This window comes from Octodon degus, unplaced genomic scaffold, assembly GCF_000260255.1.
Source record: "Octodon degus isolate 3935 unplaced genomic scaffold, OctDeg1.0 scaffold00143, whole genome shotgun sequence".
NCBI lineage: Eukaryota > Metazoa > Chordata > Mammalia > Rodentia > Octodontidae > Octodon > Octodon degus.
Genome location: NW_004524719.1, coordinates 6,283,297 through 6,298,252, shown reverse-complemented (window position 1 = coordinate 6,298,252; position 14,956 = coordinate 6,283,297). Strand labels below are relative to the sequence as shown.

The 14,956-nt window shown below is 36.3% G+C and overlaps 1 pseudogene; it reads left to right on the top strand.

The window, feature by feature from the left end:
• Window positions 1–3,419: 3,419 nt before the first annotated feature.
• LOC101568755 lies at window positions 3,420–14,894 on the top strand (annotated as a pseudogene).
• Window positions 14,895–14,956: the final 62 nt, after the last annotated feature.

Genomic DNA, 14,956 nt, shown 5'->3' with positions numbered 1-14,956 from the left:
TTCCATTGCCATTTAAATATTCTGGGTGTGTGAATTCAGCAAAATAATCCAATATAGTCCAGTAGTCCATAATAGCAGCGGGTTATTTGTAGGACTGGCAATGTCACAAGTTGTTGACTTGAGCCTTTTACAGCTCAGCATATTAATATCGCTTTACTTTTTATACCTCACTTTTATACTTTTCTGCTCTCTGGTTAAGAACAACATAAAGCAAGACCTATATAACAAGAAATGTAACTTTTGCATTTGTCAAGGTCAGTCAAATCACCTCAGGATTTACCCTGAAACACTGCACTGCAGTTTGTAGGTCCATTGTCAGTGTCAGCTATGTGGGTGAGTCATGGCCATTGCTTGACCAACTTACTCTCTGTGAAAGCCTAAGAGAACATTTTCTCACCATATGACTCTCCTTAGGCACATCCTACATCATCAATCACTTTCCTCTGTGGTCCCATAATCTCCTTGATTGGAAAATTTGGGACATCACTGAATTACAGGATGATACAGCACAGGTTCTCTTACATCTTCAGTTCTCACTGACCTTGAAGGGATAGGGCCAAAATGTTGGTTGTCCTTGTAGCCCTTCTTTTACTCTAATTTTTGATCTGCAAACAAGCTGTTAACCCTCCAGAAGAGACACTTAATGATATTATTACGCTATAACATAGACAGTTAAGCTGAACCTCACTGTGTACCAGCAATACTTTTTATCCATATAGGTATCTAATAGGAAGGATAAAAAAAATATTGACAATGTTTCTCATAATATATTTCCCTCAAGACACAAGAACTACCATTTACCGCTTGCATTTCCTGACTAAATTTTACTGAATCTTAAGTTCTCAGCCATCAATGCCTATCATCTTTGGCCACTAGGGAAAATTACCCAAGTGGATGAACAAGTATGGAGAATATTTTAGGGGTCACCTGGGAATATCTGTGATGTCCCCTAAGAAACTTTGGTCCTCAGTATACAGCGTGGTGTCACTGTATTTGAGAAACAGAACATTAGAAATGAAAACATTTCAACATGAACTAGGCCTAGAATTAGGTTAAAAAAACAGGGACTAGAGAAAGCTATTCCCAAGAGGCAAATGGTAGCAATCCCATGAATTCTCTGTGAAGTTAAGAAAAAAGTCAAGAAACTAATCAGAAAGAGGAAAGAAGCAAAGAAAAAAGGAAGAGAAGGAGGTAGAAATGCAAAAGTGGAGCAAGTGAAGAGTGAAGGAATAAAGGAAAAAATAAAGAAAGAAAGATAGCCTCAGAGGCAGCAGGAGAAGAGCTATATTTTCTTAATTGGAAAATAAACTTGCTCAGAGGGCTCCTGATGACAATTTAAATAACTTTATAAGCATAGGTGTTAAAGAGGTTATCCAAGACTTAATTTGTAGATTAATTTTGATTTTTTTGTTTGTTTTGGTGGTACCAGGGATTGAACTCAAGCCCTTGTGCTTGCCAATCAAGCGCTTTTTTCTACTGAGCTACCTCCCCAGCCTTTTAATGTGTTTTAAATGAATTATCAGTAATTATCAGTCATGCTTCTCAGTGCCAGAGAAGGAGGTAAGAAATTCAGTGACGGAGGTAAGAAATTCAGTGACTATAGTCAACTCGTTCTTTTAGATTTCAATGTCAGTAATAATTCTTATTCATTTTTACAGATATGCATATAGATAACACAAACAAGTATAAATTCAGGTTATCCTTATAGTACATTTGCAATGGATATGTGAAAATATGAACCGGAGTCCTCTGCTTTGGAGGAAATTGTCCTCAGTGAACACAGACGCTAGACCTCCTTCTCCGTATAAACATGGTTCAGTACTCATTTCCTGCCTCTGTCTCCTGACAGGACCTGCAACATGCAAATGTCCACTTAAATATCACACGCAGATTTTCTAAACCCTGTTATCAAGTAAAAGAAACATTACTCAATTGATAAAAAGAAAGATCAAGTGTGGAACAGAAAAATTCCAAGTAACCTGGAGCAAATTACAGTGAAATAAAGCTAGAGAGATACCTCAGAAGTACACAGGAGCCCAAAGGAGCTTCAAAGGTCAAAGATGGAAAAATTAGAACAGCAGAATAACTCAGCTTATAATTATAATGTAACATAAACAATAAAATTAATACTAACAAATACAAATGGATAAAAACAAATCATTGCATATTTTAAATAATGAAGGAAAATCCTTCCTTCAATAAGAACTGCAAGTAATAAACACATTAAGAATGAAGGAAGCCGGCTTAAGGAATAGACACCTATAAATCCGGGTATTCAGGAAGCCGATAATCTGCATAATTTCACAAGACCCTACTGTGGAATAAAAGAAAAAATGTTTAGAGAAGATAACATTTAAACCAGGCATGGTTGCTCATGTCTGTAATCCCAGTACTTGAGAGGCTGGAAGATGGCCAGTGTGAACCACTCAGCAAGATCCTCCCTCAAAACAAACAAGCAAACAAACAGAAAAGAAACCAAAGGCCCAAGCAACTAACCAAGCAAAAAATAACCTTTAACACAGCACCACTCTCATTGCTGTGGCAAGAAATTCAAAGTAATGGTCATATTTATGAAGAAAAGAGATAATTGCAGTGTTTCCATTTTTAACTCTTTAGGTAATTATAAATTGCTTCATGGTTCCTGACAAATAGCTACATAACATTTAATAGTCTTCCCTTTGAGACCTGGGGCTTAATTAAATGCCTTGGGTATGGCTTTTCCTTAATTACGAACTTCTAATGAACAGAGTACGGAAAGAAAAAATCAGTAGATTTACTTTGTAGGAATGCAGCGGATACATCCATAGCCAAGCAATAGAGTTAGCTCACGACTGATGCAGGATATGCAGCGGCGCTGTTATAGCACATGGAGAACGCCTTTTAATTCTTTAGCATCCCTTCACAAACATTGTTCTTAATTATGATTGTTGTAAATTTCAAAATGTCTAATGGATCAATGAAAAAAGAAACTAGCAGATTCTGGAAGAGGGTAAGAAATGATATTTTTAGTCAAGTGTTTTTGTTTGTTTGAGGTACGCATGTATTTATGCATGCATATATGTATCAAGGATTGAAGTTAGAGCACACTTCTACCAAGCTACATTCCAAGTTCTTTTCTACGTTGTAAAACTTTGAACCAAGTCCTTGCTACTGTTTCCAGCTGGGACTCAAATTTGTAGTGAGTCCTATTGCATCCCCTTCCCAGAGGCTCCTTCCCATGCATGCTTCAGGACTTAAATTTGCATCTTGAACTAATTAATTAAATGAATATGGCCTAATAAACAAGTTAAGATCTGAATATATTTGTATTTCAATTAGTACTACTCCAACATCATTAAGAATTTAGTTTTAGGGACAGGGAGATAGGTTGGCAGTCTAAGCACCTGCCTGGCATGGATGCAAGTTTGATTCCTGGTACCATGGTGCCAGCCCTGTGCCACGCTCTCTGTGGAGACCAGGTACGTTGGCACACTCCTGTAATCACAGCCCTGGGTAGGTTGAGACAAGTGGACCACTATGAATCTGGGCTGCATAGTGAAAGCCTGTGCCAAATAAATAAATAAATTTAAAAATTAAAATTAGCTTTAAAAATGTATCATGCTTATGTCAACATCAGTGTTAGGGGCAGCTGTGAGACTGGTGCATGAGAACAGTCTGTGTTGCTATGTATGAAGATTTGCTGTCAGGGTAAAGTGGTTTCCAAGGGGAAAATTAAATTAACCTTGCATTCTTCAGAAAAAAATACAATATTGATTCTCAAATGTGGAATTCTAGAAAGGATGTACATTCAAATAACTAAAATTTTGTAAATTTTTTGTCATTTTTTTGAGAAAGAAGAAATAAATAGGAAATGTTAAAAGTATATCCATGGGATTACATTAAGAAACAAATCGTTTGTGGGAACAATTTCATTTCAATGATTTGGAAAGAAATACAACTTAAACTAGAAGTTACTCAAAACTAAGTAATATCTAGCATGTAAGAATCTCCACAAAATGAAGGTAGTGGGGCTCTAGTTTTAAGAAAAGTAAGTTGTAGACATGAGCATTGTGGGGCATATAAGATCTCATCCCAGGTTCTATAAATACAACAATTTAAAATGTTACCTGTCTTGTCTCAGTTACTTTTTACTTGTTGCTGGTACAAAATACCCAATGTCCAAAATGAAGGAAGGAAATATTTGTGGAGGTTTCGGTCCATACTCGGCAGGCTGCAAGACTGGAGCTCCTCTGTGCTTCATACTAGAGTTCCTCCAAGTAACCGACACACGGGAACCATCCTCAACCCTTTTACATACCTTTTAAGTGCTGAGTCACTCTAGGGTGGGCCCTGCAAACCCTAGAGCAAGGAGTGTTGCGCTGATTCAGCAGTAAGCCTCTGACCCCTCAAGTTGACACAATGTATCATCCATCACACTTCAGTATCTTAAACCACTGAAATATAATCTGCACAGGGTGAGGAACACTTGTGAGCAAGCACAGAGTGAAGTGGAGGTAGGAATATCACAATTTTAAGTACTGCTTGAACATCTTAGCAACAGCCTGTTTTGAATTATAAATTAACGTTTTTGAAAACTACTAGTGCCATGGCACAGTGGTAGAGTATTCCTGGGTTGGATGGTTAGTAAGATACAAATTTCACAAAATTGAAATAATCTTGCACATATACTAGAACAAGTAAAGTTACTTTGAAAACAGCTATATGTATCAGCTGTGGAAGAGTGACCAGAATAAATGGCAACAAGCAAATTTCTGTTGCTACATTCCATTGAATTTAGGATATCTTTAAGTAAAATTTATGCTGAGATTTTTCTGCAACTCAGCATATGTCTTAAATAGTTACTTTTCAAACAGTGAATAAGCATTTTTAACCGTTCTTAATTGTAATTATTCTACATTTTTCATGTTAAGTCTACATTTTTAATTTCACTTTTTGCTCACTTTGCTTTTTATTTGATTATTCCAAATTTCTCAAAGACATTTAGATTTCTTAGAAAAATATGTATACTCATATTTCTCATAGATTTTTGACTTATGGTAAAATTTATTAACTCATAAATATTGTAAAAGTTTAGAACTGGATTTATGTTGGATTACATTAATATATTTAAAGGTCTCTATGATATTCTTCTGGTCCATGAACTGAATGATTTCATCTTAACTACGCACAGTTAATTTCAGTGCAGTGATTAATAAGCCCTGTCACTAAGCATTTATAAACCTGCTATTTTCAGGGCTACATTTATTGCTTGCCTTTTTTTCAAAGTGCCATTTCATAGGAGTAGTTTAACAAATGTTAAATTTCAGAGACAGATAATAGATAATTACAAACATTTAAATGATGGATGTTAATTTGATCCTAATATAATGTCAGGTAAATTAAGGTCATGTCTATAGAAGACAGTCATTCTAAAGTAAATTTTACTATGAGATAATAAATATGTCTTTACTCATACATCCTAGCCATGCAGTATGCTGCACAAAAGTTAATATGGTTTAAAAACAAAAGTTAGATATAACTAAATAGTTCTCACTGGTCACCAAAACAGATTTAAAACAAAACATTGAATAATGTATAATATCCAACAATGAGTGAATATAATATTGGTCCCCAGTCCCACATGGCATGCTAGCACCACCCCTGGGGCCTGCTGAGCCATTGTCCTAGTCCAGGATACTGGTACTCACCTGGAATCCCAGACTGGAGGAGGCTGAAAACAGGAGGATCAGTATGATTCTGAGCTGTGTAGTGGGACCCTGTACCAAATACATAAAAAAGAAAATAATGTTGAAATAATGCATGTCCTAAGTAGTATTAAATGTGTTGCATACATGATAGCTAAAGAAAGATTAGTTTGCACGCTATACAAATAAAAAAGTTCAGCATACAGAATTCAACAACCAGGTTAGTTTAATGATATTGTCTTATAATTGATTCAATAGACTTGACTCATAAACGAGAAAGTTATAAAGCAATAATTGCTGATTGTGTATGGTACTATAAGTTACAAACTGTCAAACTCACCTCTTTACTTGGGAGACTTAGATGAAACTCACAGAAAATTCATAAAAATTGTGACAGGTGCTCTAAGGCTGGGACCCAAAATCTTTATAACTAAAGAAAACACAAAATTATTTTGAAAGCATTCAATAAGAAATAGTTTCGGGCTGGGAGATGGCTCAGTAGAATAAGCATTTCCCTGGCAAGCGCGTAAGGGTCTGAGTTCAATCCCCGGTTCCGCAGAGAGAGAGAGAGAGAGAGAGAGAGAGAGAGAGAGAGAGAGAGAGAGAGAGAGAGAGAACTACTCTGCTGTGAAGAATGACAAATTTACAGCAAAATAGAAGCATCTGGAAAATAAATTAATAGTAATAGTAATAATAATAATTATTATTGTTATTATCACATAGGGAGACTTTTGCAGAGTCTCACCATGTAGCTCAGACTCATAATGATCCCCTACTTTCAGCTTCCCCAGTGCTGGGAATACAGGCATGCACCACCACTCCTGGTCGTGGTGGCCAGCTCAGTATGCTGGGAGCAGCATGTGGTACCTGCGATTGAAGCAACCCCCTCCCCTCCCGCCCCCACCCACCCCACCCCTTCATCACTGTGCAGGTGTTTAGTTCACTGAGCTGTCTCGCTGGCTGGAAAATATAAAGCTGAATGAATTAAACTAGACAAACAAGCTTTAATACGGTATTGTTTCACTCAGTTCAGTGAGGCAAATTGGACTATCATAAAGGATGAGTGCAGGTGGATTAGGCCATTGGGTCTCTTGCAGCAACGTAACTTGGGCTAAGTAAGGTTAACAACATTAACAAGAGAGGAAAATGGGCTGGCAGATTTGGGGGTAGGGAGAGGTGGGAAGCAGAATGAAATAAGCCATTTTGAAAAGAGTGAGATGCTCCTTTCTTTTAGTGCCAATAAATGGCACTAAAGACACTGTGTTACAGAATTTCAGAAGCAATGACCTTGAATCAACACTGTGACAGTAGAGAGAAGATCTAAGAAGTGTCACAGCTCAGGAGTGGGACTATAATTGAGGGTAATTTAAATTTTCCTCCAATGTTGTAAGCTTGAACTGTGTCTGGTGTTCTTAGTTGCCTTTCTAGGTATAAAATAGCTCATTCATTAAGGGGAATTCTTATAAAAATCTTTTAATTTGAATACAGTACAGAGATAACAAAGGAAATATGTACATAACTAATCCAAACTTATATAGAATAAATTATCTTTAAATGAATGACAAAAATAATATTCCTTATTCAAAATTTGCAAAATGATTATTTATATTAAAAATAGACACAAGAAACAATGCATAAGCAAAAGTAGTTTTATCACATACTTCTACATTAATGACACCATACATAATTGTAGATAGGACTACAATTAGTTGCATAGAGACCTGGAAGTCAGTTACTCTTATCTTTCCATTATGTTTTTATAATCCTTCATAGTTTTTGTCTCTCACGTCTTTGCCTTATCTGTCTAAAAGTACTGTATTATTTATTAGTTATCAATAAGCTCATTGTTTTGAGTCTATAGAAGTTGGATTCCTGCCTTTGGGGCAGAGCTTTTGTAGAAGGTGGCCCAAAGACCTGCAGAATTTGAGTGTCATGTCCCCAAAGCCTTCTCAAGTCTAAATTCCTTACATTCCACTCAGCCCCACCTGTGGTCCAAGTAGACCAGTTATAACTCAAACCACTGCTCATGGGCACAAGCCTTTGGTCTTGATGGCTTCCACATTGTGCATATTGTGCATGCATGTGTAGTGAAAGTGTGTGGTGGTATGATTTCTTCAGCATATATTTCAAAACCTGTTTCCATAGATCCTTGGATTTCAGGCAGAAAACTGCAGCAGTAAACTGCCATAGAAGCCTTCAAAATGTCTGGAAAAGCCATGGGATCAGGGTTATCTTTAAGATTCCATAACTATAGATTTTCAAGCATTTAATGCCTGATAAGGATCAAAAAGATCCAACTGTAATTCTGGAGTCTTAGAGGGGGAGCTCTCCCTGAATTGCGGGCCCATCCCTACTACAGTCTATACAGAAGGCAGAACATGGAGTCAAAATTACATACAAGCTTTCTATGTAATACTGCTTTTTCTCCTACTGGTGAAATGGAAATGTCTATGCTTACTGTGTTTTGGAAATAGATGAAATTTTTGCAGCTCTAGGCTCTTGGGTGTATGGTACTTTATCTGAGGACAATTTATGCTTGTAAGCCCACCACTGTCTGATTCAAGTGAGACTTTGAACATTTGATATGGTAGTGAAATGTGTTAAATCTTAGAGCACTGCTGGATGGAATGAATTAATTTTGCATTTCAGAGAAACATGGTTTTTAGGGATAAAGGGTGGAATACTATAATCTGACTGTGTTTCCCATGATTCTTATGATGCAATAGGAATTTCAAGAGTACCAGTCTAGGAAAGAGGTCATTGCGGGAGATGTTTAGGTCATGAGAAGCTTGCAGTCATGAACAAATGCAGACTCACCTGGAGGGTATGCGGTACGAAGTGTTTGTCTCTTTTTCCCTGTTTGCCTCTGCTACTAGTATTCATCAGGATATCTGCCACCAAATGCCCTTGGTCATGAGTAGACAGTCTCCCGAACTAGAAAACACCCATTTCTATTCATTATACACTATCCAGGATATTGTATTTTGCTGCAGCAGCACAATGAACTATGAAACACACCATTTTAACTACTGATATTATGGAGTTTTCCCCATAGCCTCAACTTAAAACAATTTTAATAATAAACAATATAATTTGAATTAAATAAATTCTAAATTTTAATGTAACATAGAAGTCAAGAATATTATGGTAGATTTGCACATTTGAATAATAAAAGGTAAAATTTCAAAAGGAGAATGTTTGTAAAAATGTGTAAAGTTGCTTACCAAAATATATTTGTGGAATTTTACATGTAAAATTATGTCAGTACAACCCCGCATATGATTTATCAAAAGTGTCTAACGTATGTCCAAACCTTAGACACTGAGTATTTGAATTAAGCAAGTTCTAGCAGGTAGCAAGGCAAATATTTTTCTCCTTATTATATTTGTGCTTTTATCTATTTTTGTTTGCTTTCATTCCTTGTGTGTATATATGTTTGTGCATGTGTGTTTCAAAAGGAATTTTTCCTTTTATAGAAAAACTAAAAATTTGTTAGTCTTTAGAAGCTCACAAAAATAAATCTACAGGAACTGAGGAGGACTCCATGAAATCTGAAACAGCAAATTAGAACAATTTATAATAGAGAAGATTATTCACTCTAGATAAAATGCCACACTTAGCATGTGTTCTTATTTCCTGTGGCATTATGCAAAAAGGCTGCATTTTGCCAAACTGTGCCCGACCTGCCTCATGTACCAATTTCTTCGTCCGGATAAGGCTGAAACATAGTGTGTAAATTATCACACTGATCTGACCACAGCTAGAAGATGCTGGCTAGTATAAATTCCCAGACTTCTATCCCATACACATTGTACTGGATATTTATTTTTTAAAATAATACTAATATAATCTATTCCTCAGAAATAGCAAGGACCACTTAACATTTATTCCATGTATTCAACGAATGATGTGATTTGTCTTTAGATGACGCTCATGTATATAGAATGCATTTGTTGATGCTTACAAAATCCATTCCCATCTTTTACAAGAAATTTTATTTAATCTCTTTGGCTGCAGATGTCACAACCTCAGAGGAGTTGTTACATTTAAGTAATATAAAAGAATTTTAAAAATATGTTCATCTTACTACTTGCACATGAAGTAAAGAGTATAACGAATAACTTAAAGTGCTTTAATAGCACACATACACAAATTTGGGGACTTTTTAATATACTACCAACCTTCCTCTTAAACATCTGATTCAGTGATGTTAATATGAAAATAACCATTTATTTTTCTCAAGATGATCTTAATCCAAGACTTGACCTGACCGGCATACATTTTCTTTTGTTTTACCTGGTAACATAGAACTGGATGCAAATGCAAATAAAGACTGTGAATCTAAGACACCAACTTCCTGTGACTGTGCTATAGTATGTACGCTGTCCATATCCTTTTTCTTACAGCCCAAGTTTCTTTCATGATCAAGCTATCTTATTTTCTTCTTTTTTTTTTTTTAAATTCTTTTATTGGGGCCTGGGAGATGGCTCAGTGGAATAAGAGCTTCCCTGGCAAGCGAAAGGACCTGAGTTCAATCCCCAGTACCAAAAACAAAACAAAACAAAACAAAACAAAACAAAACAAAAAAAAAACAAAACAAAACACACCTAAATTCTTTTACTGCTACAAGGCCTTACTATGAAGATTGGGCATTCAGTACCTGGGAACGAATTTGGGATCTTGTCCTTGCAAAGCCAGTGCTTATGCCACCAAACTACCTCCCAGCTAAGCTGTCCTACTTTAAAACTATATTCCCATTTGCAGGTAATTTCATTCTGATATCTGTAATGAAATCTTAGATTAATTATTACTACTATCATCATCATTAGTTTTAGTGGAGTTTCAGGTTTGCAACAAAATAGACCTACAAAGACAATACACAATATATTGTAAATCCTAATAGCCTGTTTTGAAACTGTTTTGTTATTATTTTTAGTTTTCTCTTTAAAAATGAGTAACTAACAGACTTAAAAAACTTAAGAAAAAGTGAACCATAAATTGCAGAGATCATTCACGCGCCAACTCACTACATGTAGATCTCCGACCTGAGTGTTGCATTTGGTGCATTTGGGGTAATAAATCCGTACTAATCTACCCTTGCCACTTAGAGTATGGAGTTTGTATTACATTTCAACTTTCTTGTTATTTACCTTTTCTCTCCTTAAAATCTTGAGATTCCTTCAAACTTTCAGCTAGTTTTTGTTGCATTGTACATTTTTGTTGTATTTTGATACTGAATTACCTTGTAACATTGTTTATCTGTTTGTTTTTTGCATGACACCTGATTTAATGCCTTTGCTTTCAGGTGAAAGGTCATCTGGTGTATCAGTCAGGGTTAACTAGAGAAGCAGGCATTTGTACAAATATAAAAGAAATTAAAAGATTTACTTACAACGCTCAGCCAGAGTTGTATGAGGAAGGGGTGTCTGTACAATGCAGGCTGAATGGTTCAGTCGGAGGCCTGAAGCTCACTTCAGTGCTCCCTGCAAATTTATATTCAGAGGTCGATGGATCTGAGATGGAAGTCTGAAGAGTCTACACCATTATCAATTATTTTTATTGCTGCTCAAATATTGTGTAGAATTTTACTAAAACATCAGATTTCAACATTTGTCTTACTTTTAAACATCAACATTTTTGAATTTTTCTCTAACTTATTTCATTATATTAGGTTTAGGGTCAGGATATCATCATAAAAACTTGGATGTATTTTGTGAACCTATTGCTAACATGCTGTCTGGAGAAACAAAAAGGATTTTGTTTGCTTTACTTAAAAATTAATCAAGAGTAATTTTGGATATGCAAAGTAAAAGGTAACACTACAGCAATAAAATATAACTAGAAAGAAATAGAAAAGTTTGTAGTAGGTAAAATAAACTAGCGCAGAACTAATGGCAGAGTCAAAAATTCATAAGTAAGGTCTAAACAAATTATTTTATCTTCATTAGGCCTTAAAAAATCTTCTATGAAATGTGGGAAACAATTTTACATGCTTTCCAGCATAACCTCATAAAGTAATGAATTATTAATATAAATCTCTGAGTACACTCTTGCTACACATTTTGACTTGAAATATGAATTTTTATCTCAATGACAGTTTACTAAATATTAGAGAAATATAATTTAGTAGCTACTAACTACCTGTCCAAGTATATTTAAGCACTGCTCACATAGGGGAAGAAAGCAAACCCATTGTTCTTGAAGATGAGAGGATAAAAAATAGGCTATATCATATAGAATATTATATGTCCTCTACTGTGTGCAATCTTATTAGTTTTCTAAAAGAACAAAATACAGCTACTATGGCAAGGAAAACTTAGATACCATTATGCTGAGGGAAACAAGTCAGTCATCAAAGACTCAGTGAGTCATGCTTTCAGATATGCAAGACTCCTGCAATAATTAGAACCTTCACTGTCCCTTCAGAGGCCATATAGTAGAGGCTTGAACCCCACCTAGGAGCTAAAGCAATGTGGTAGAAAGTTCTAGAAACCAGGACATTTTCAGGTCATTAGAGGTATGGCTGCAAAGGTGCTATGGCACCGTGATCCCCTTTCTTTTTGTATCTTTCACTTCCTAGCCACTGTAAATTGCGTAGATTTCCTGCACCATGTGTTACCACCGCGGTTTTGTGTCTCGCTATTGTTTCAGAATGATAAATGATAACTGACACTCCCAAAGCTGTAAAGGAAAATAAAGCCTTCCTCATTTTAAGTTGATTATCTTGGCATGTTCTACAATATCAGTCAGCTAACTTAATGTATATGAAATAGTAAAATGCATTGAAGCACAGAGTAAAATGGTGATTTCTAAGGAAAAGAAGGAGAAGGAAATAAATTATTTTTCCATGAGTACAAAGTTTCAGTTATGGAAAATGAATATTTACTAAATATGTGTTGTATAGCACAATGCCTGAGGTTACAACTACTATATTGTTTAACTCAGAGTATCTCGAAGGCAAGCCTTGTTATCAAATCACATTAAATCCAAAAGCATGTACATAAGGAAACTTCAAGGAGATGAAAATGCTTACCAGTTTATATCTTATATTGTATCACAGGTGTTTTCATATGTCTAAACCCTAAAAATGCATACATTAACTTGGAGCAAATTCATACATAAATTATACTTTAATTAAGCTTAAAAATAAAATTCTAGTTCTATGAATAGATCTTAATTTTGATTGAAAATGAAAAATTAATCAAGGCCTTCTTTGAGAATAATTACTGTGAATCTTCAAACTTAACATGATTTATAATATGCACAATTTCTGCTTGAGTTACTGGAGTTTTTTTCCTAAACTTACACTAATTGCATGCAGTGAGAGAGAAAATGTCAAATCTGACCATGGAAATAAACTAACCAATAGCAAATTATGTTAGATTTCACTCTACGTGCATCTTAGGTCATGTCTTCAAAACAACAAAAGACCAAAAAGAATAAGAGTTATTGGAAAACATAGTGGAAAGAATCACAGCATTCTTTGGTAAAATTCAAATGTAGGCACATTTAGATCAACATGGATTAAAAAAGAAGTGACTCTGCACAGAGCAGGTGGAAGCACTTGACGGTTCACAGTAAGAAGTGAATCTTGACTACGTTCTAGAAAGATGCACAGTGAAAACAGAACAGAGTTGGACTATGTGGGAGTGTCAGAAAAGAAGAAATGGAGCAAGGAAAGGGACTCAGATAGTATGTGTTTAAAGGGACTTGGACTTTTCAGCAATGCTAAAACTGTTAGGACTTCGGCAACTCTTGGAGGTGGGCTGAAATGCCTTTTGCATAAAGAGATGTGGATGAGCCTTTGGGGGACCAGGGGCGGAATGTTATGGCTTGTGTCGAGTTGTCCCAGAAAAGTCTCATGCAGTCATGGGGTGGCTTCTAGATTGTGTGATTAATTCATGCTCTAATACAATGATTATGAGTGTGAGTGATACACCCACCCTAGAGTGAGTAATCTGCATACAACAGAAGGAAGGGAGAGAGGCTAGCGAACAGCTGCCGCTGCTTCTCCTCCCTTTTCTCTTCGCTGTTTTCTGCAGCTGTGAACTGGTGCTGCCCTCTTCCATGTGTCTCTCTGTCCTAGAGCCAGCTGAGTATGAACTGAAACCTCCACAAACTGTGAGCTAAATAAACCTTTCCTTCCTTAAAAAAATAAATAAAATATTTAATTATGGAAACTTAAGAAAAATGAGACAATCAGTGGAGAGTGACATTTCTGTGTAACTTTAGAAAGTCCTGGCTTTGTTTAAATATTCACACTTGATCATTTCTGAAATAATGTATTTGGTTATGTAGTGTTCATTAAAATATGACTCATGCCTATAGAGCCAGCAGCTAGATATTGTGAATTTATTGTATTCTGTAGATAAAAAAGAAAAATTCTTTTAATAATGACATATTTTGAAAAAAATAAAATCACTAACGCTGGTGTAAAGCATATATTGATTTTTTAAATTTTATTTTACTTTGAAGAGTAAAAAGAAAAGCAAATACAAAGAGCAGAAACAGGGTAACATACAACAAAACATAGGTACAGAGCTTTTGGGCTCCGCAGCCCGGGCACGGGTGCCGACGCGGAGCTGGGAGCCTTGGCGGGCCGCTCGCTACTGCTGTGCAGGCTCCGCGGGCCAGCCAGCACGCTGGGCCTGCGCTTGGGCTGTGGGACGGGGCAGCGGACTGCGGGGCACTCGGCTGGCTGTGCTGTGACGCCCTGGTGCCCGTCGTGCTGGAAGGTGCTTTTGTCTACTTGTCCTTAGTAGGAACCGTTGGCAATGCCGACGGCTTGATTGCATCTTTGTGAAAAGAATATGGCAAAGCTGATTCAGGGTGAATCACAACCATTGTGTAGGTGGAATGTTGACTGTTTTCCTGGAAGGGTTTCTGGCGTTGGTCCATATTTATGCTATAGTCAAAAAGAAATATTACAGGCATTTCATACAAGTTACCCTGTCTGTATGTGAACTATATGGTGGCTGGATGACCTTCTGCCCAGAGTGGCTTATCAGAAGCCCTAATCTTAATACCAACAGTTGGCTGTACTTTTGGGTCTACCTAATGTTTTGTAATGATGTGTGTGTTCCAATTCCAGGACTGCTGCTGTGGCAGTCATGGCTAGAACTCAAGAAAATGCATCACAAAGGAAACACTGTAGAGAAAAAGTCTTGGTAAATTTTCAAAATGATAAACACTCCTTCCTTCCTTCCTTCCTTCCTTCCTTCCTTCCTTCCTTCCTTCCTTCCTTCCTTCCCTCCTTTCTCCCTCCCTCCCTC